Below are 6,000 nucleotides of genomic sequence, written 5' to 3'. Positions count from 1 at the left end.
ATAGTAGGAGGCTCTATGTAATTGTTTGCGCCTACCTACAAAATTCTTGGAATTTATGTAAAACAACTATAAAAATAAGTGTAAATTATAGTTCACGAAACATCTGGGCCGATACCAACTAATCAGAAGTAGGTAACCCTTCAAAGTTGCCACTTAAAGTAACGCAAGGAACTTTTAATGTTAATGTATAAGCTTATTAATGGGAGAGACGTGACGTGTCGGCTAAGTGCTTTTAGTCACTTTGAGTCGATTTTAGAAAATGGTGAGAGAACTTTATTAATACCTAAGTGTGATTTTAGCACCAAATAACTACGAATTTCGAAGCCCAAATCTCTGTAACCCAAATTTATTTCATGTTATTTCATAAACGTTAGATTTTCATTTTATTCGCGTATGTTGATACCATAATAGATATTACATCCCCATTTTATTTCTAAAGCGCATAAAACTAGGTCAAAGATAAATAGGTGGTTTTTATAAATGTTTGCTTTCTGTCGTTGTGTTAACAAGAATAATAACCCCTTTTCTACCAAAACTCATTCATATCAAACAACATGCAATTTGTCGATTAATCTGATTTTAAATAGCATTATATCTGCATTCATTATTTACGTTTAAACGATGTCTCTGTGAAATTGATTTAGGAAAACTTATGCATTACTTCTTTGCTACGAAATATAATTAATGGACCGTTGTGATTCAATCCAAACCAAATTTGAAAAATAGGTAGCAGGCATTTATAATATAACTTTATACCTATTGCATATTTTGGCCAAAAAGCTGTTAGCATTTGATGATTACTGTACATACTTGCTAATAACAAAATATGTAATTTGAATAAAATGTAAGTATTAGATTTTAATGTTTTCCAATTTCCAATATTTTCCAATATACACCCTTTACACCGAATTCATTTTAGAGATTACCTACACAGGAGTAACTGGCAACAAATAAAAATTCAAACTTTTCATTTTATGATTCTAAATTTGAATTTACCAGTAGGTAATTTTCACGGAATTTTCAATCAAAACCAAAACCCATTTAAAATTGTGAAAACAATCTTTATTGTTATAAAACAATACGGCTAATTTTTAATAGGTATTTATCAGTTCCATTAGAACCAAACAATGGAATGAATCATTAGTAGGAAACAAAGAGGAGTTAGCTGAGTCATAACTAATAAACCTTAGAAAGGGACCTGGTATTCCCTGAAATACTAGGGTATCAGGAATAAAGGGGTGATGTGTATCTATGTAAGCTATGCGCTATACTTCACGGAGTTTTTTACTTTCATGATACATATGTGGCTTCTTTCTTATTTCACTCGATGTCAGACATAAGTTAACTCTTTGTAAGTACAGAATCATAATTCGTTTTTCGTGAAAACTTCCTGAATAGTAGATATTCCCTTTGCTTATCTAATAATCCTATGCAAAAGAAGCTTACGTCAAACATTGTCGGTAGTGTAAGTCCTCTTCTCACTATTTAAAAATTCCTTTTTGATCTGCCCCGGATTACTGTTGACTTTTATCAGGTTCGCTTGCAGTCCTTTATTGTCAAAGATGTTTCAACTTGGCCTTTGAGTAATTTTTAAAATGGTATATTTTACTTTTGTGACTGATGTAAAGGGATGATAAGAAATTGTTATTGTTTGGTTCTCTATCCTCCATCCTACATGTGGAAATTAAAGGAAAAACACTAGTATTATGTCTGCCTTGATCAAGAAATACCTAAAAGTGTTATGCGATACAGAGTTTAGTATAAAGTCGAAGGGTTAAACGATTTCCTAGTGTTGTAACACCGATACTTCAATGTTTCTAGATCGGATTACAGGTTATTCAACTGGATGCGTCACTATTGCGTTTTATTTTCATCGAACGAAAGGCTTTTATGTCTGGTAAATAGCAGCGACAGTTCAGCATTTAACATTCTTGGTTGTGGATTTCTTATAAATATTCTGTATCTATGTCTTAAATATTTATAGGATATACGATTTGCAAACAGTACATGAATACGCCGATAATTTTATCGTTCCATAGCTTATGTTCTTATGAATAAAATAACTATTCCTTATCTGACAATATTGCCAGTTGTAATAACTGAAAGCTGGCAGAGCAAAAATTCGCAATATTAGTCTTGGTCTCACCCCATCATGGTTGATTAAAAACATCTCTATGACCCAATAACTATCGTCAGTATACAAGTAATGTAAACTAGGTCATGAGGTCCATTGAATGCCATGGCATGTCCTGAGGGTATTAATAGAGGTGTGACGTCATTTTTCTCGGGTGCCATAACGACGGCGCCTGTCTAGACGGCTGAACCTTGTAAGTTGAATCTTTATTATGAAAACAGTTTTACTTCTAGTCTATGGATTTACGATGGAAAAGAACATTTATAACATGCAATAAATACTGAGCCATTTCAATCAGCTTAATCCGTTGAGTCAGCTTTTAGAATTTTTATCATAAATTATAACTTGACTTGAAAATGAGGTCATCTCTACGATCGCGATAGTTGGTGTATGAAATATTCTTGGAACTGCAACACATGTACATAATAAAATAATCTATTATGGCTTTGAAACAAATAAGCAGTTTTTAATAGATGTTAATCAACTTTCATGTATCAATCAATACCATGCATGATATTCCATTTCCCTGAAAGTATTATGGGATTGTGACAATTATTTCTTATTGTAAAAGATTGGAAAGTTTGGCAACTTCGTAAGTGCTAGCTTCTGAGTTCTGATATAACCGAATCTATGAAAGATTCGGTTATAATATTAGAAGCTAAATAAATTTTGCTCTCGCAGTCGTTAATAAAACCAAAAATACAGTCGAATTGACAACCTCCAATTTTTCAAGGTGGTTGAAAATTATGAGTTGTTTCAGGTTTAAGTTTTTATGTGATAAATGTTAAAAATATGTTCCTGGAAAATAATAGTATAACAAATGTTGTTAAAGCTGAATCGACGTAATTTTTGCGATTGTTGGAACGAATTTCACTTTAAATATTAATGAAAATAAACGAACTAATTTCACATGAATTCGCTATTTTATGTACAATAGTGGCAATAATTTGCACACAAATTGCAGTGACTAAATTGAACAGCCATGCGACAAAACTCAGCCTATTGACATGACTAATATTATTTATGCCACGTTTTTTTCTGTTATAGTTTTTAATTTTTATCTGTTTAAAAATAGGTTTTGTTAACTTGTTTATATTGGGTAGATAATATTGGTCTAAGCGTGATGATTTACGTCGATAAATGGGCTATCTAACACTGAAATAATTTTTCAAATCAGACCCGTAGTTCCTGAGATTAGCGCGTTTCACCAACTAACCAAACTGACAAACAAGAGATTCAGCTTTTTTACCTTAAATATAGTTTAAATACCTAAGTGTATAATAGGGATAGATATGTACCTATATATCTAAAGCTCTGCACTTCTATTCCGTTTAGAATTCAAAGGTGAAATATGAAAGCGTTAATACGTCAGTTGCTCGTAGTGTTCAGTTTAATCGCCCCCTAGAGATGTCAGTTGACATCAATACGAAGACGTAGGGGCATATAATGGCTTGGTTCAAACGCCACGTCTAGACAAGGTAGCCTTGACGAGGCTTCACTCCCCTCTCTGACATATTAAGATCATATAAAGCTCAGTCTTTGACTGCAAGCCGTCAAAGGGAAGATTTCGCGAAGTAAAAGTTGTGAATTAAGTTTGCTGATGAAAGGTTTTAAGTTCGTATGTGGAGAAATAGGATAATGTATCGTTTTTAATTAATGTTAGGTACATGTTCTTCTTATCTTTTGGTGTCTGAGCTTATGATTAGGTACCTACATATTCCTCTGAACAAAAAAATCAGTGGTGATGATAATCACTGTCTTGATTTTCAAGTGTGAATTGTGTTGTTGTTTCCTCTTTTTTAAAATATGAAATGAAATCTTTTATATCATTAACCCTGATCAAATTTCTTTATGTTTATTATTTGATATTTAAATTTGTGCTCATTATATTTTCAATAGAATGGAGTCTCCTTTACCGTAAAAGCTTTAATAGGGTAATTCGTTGACATTTAAATAAAGCGTGGGAAAATAGACGATACTCTGACCTTTTAATGTCATAATATACTGTATTAAATTTAATTACATTAACGTTAAAAAGCCTACGTGAAATACTATATGTTATTTATAAGTTATTTTTGTAGGTGTAGCCTTAATCAGGTTGTAGGTAGGTATTGGGTGTGTGAAGTCATAAAAAGTGAATGAACGTAACGTGATAAATTTGTCGTAGTTCAACGTAGTGTAACATAACGTAGTTTCATTACACGTAAAGGGTTAGCTAATGAAAATGCGTAATAGCAATTTTATTCATGAAAACCATTAAACGTAACGTAATCTGCTCGTGAAACGTAAACTAGCGTGCGATATAGTATGTTTAATTAATAGTTCATAGACATCGCGATCGTTACATACTCATTACAATTCTTCAATAGCTAACGAAGATCATTATCAAGCCAGCTAGCCGCTACTATGCACCCTTGAGTGCAGCGAAGGTTGCGCCGGTGCAATGACACCGACTACCCGCCTGAATTCAGGACGGCGTTTAAATAAGCGCGGCAAAGAGTGGGCGAGGCTTTTCGTTTCGGTTGGGTTTAGCTAGGTGGTAGTATGAAGCAACAGGTGACGGTTTCTGCGCGTTACGTAAGGAACGGCGGCGCGCGCATCTCATTGAGGTAGTAGTACGACGGTATCGATTGGGCGTACGCCGCCCATCGACCCGCCGGCGTTTGTGCCGCCGGAGACTCGTTTTATATATTGTCTAAGATTCTATAAATACTGGTCTAGATTTCTGGCGGAGAACTTCATAGTTTTGGAGTTAAATAATTGTACGCTAAAATTGGGTTCCGGCACGGAATTTACATACTTTTGCTATAAATTACAGTTAAGAGTTTAGAGAAATAGCTTTGTGCGGGTACCTTTTATTATTACTTCAGATATACTATTTAAATTAAATATAGATTTTGAAATATTAAATGTTTTGAATTTTGTACTTAGTTCCTACATTATAAGACTCCCACGTTGAATATTAATCAGTTAATAGGATAAGTCATTTGACTATAATATACCTCACGATATCAGTAGGTACTTAAACGTTCATAGAAATTTCTTTAATTAGGCCACTATACTATTCCAAAAAGAGAAGGATTGCTGCGTTTAAAAATTCCTATTGCGATATTATGCCTACAAAAGGATTTTATAAATGATGCCCGTATATTTTAAAATCGTAAATAGAGCTAGGAGTCTTAATTTTAACATAATATATTGGTTCTACTCATCAAAAAGTAAAATATCGTACCTTAATTTTAAAAAAAAATTGTTACCGAAACACACATTGATACCTGACGCGTCTACACCATTAGAATTAAAAAAGAAATCTACAAAGGTATTTTACGAAATAAATATATTCACGCGTACAACTTCTCAAAAGATTATAATAGGATTTTTTTTTATATTCTTTTGCGCCTATAACGTTTCCAGCTGAGAATTAAAAATTCCTTCTACCCTTTATTCGCATTTGTACGAATTATCCCGTTGGATAATAATATGATATTCACACCGAATCCCTGTTAAAGCTTGACCCAGAACCTCTGTAAAATGTTTTTTCAATATTCTTCAGTTTGTATAATAATTCATATTCTTTGTCGGATTATTTCGGTATTCCATGGTTTATAGAATGTGCTGTGTGTCAGATTTTTAAATGTACTGAAATGTACCTACTGAAAATATATTGAAATATTGTCGATTAAATATTATATGCAAAAATAGATTAAAACAAAAGAGGCTGTGTCACAGACATTATTTCTTAAATATTATATAGGTAAACCATTGGGTAAACCTATCTATACATTTTGGAAGCTCTTATGATATTTATCAATTTTGAAAAATAAGATCTACGTTGTATAGGTACCATGGGAGTGATTTCCTCATAT

The sequence above is a fragment of the Colias philodice genome, chromosome 11, assembly GCF_061535455.1.
Source record: "Colias philodice isolate Cphi_HAF_F1 chromosome 11, ilColPhil1 Martin Lab GWU primary, whole genome shotgun sequence".
Lineage (NCBI taxonomy): Eukaryota > Metazoa > Arthropoda > Insecta > Lepidoptera > Pieridae > Colias > Colias philodice.
The sequence above is the reverse complement of the archived record's forward strand: the minus strand, read 5'-3'. Positions refer to the sequence as shown.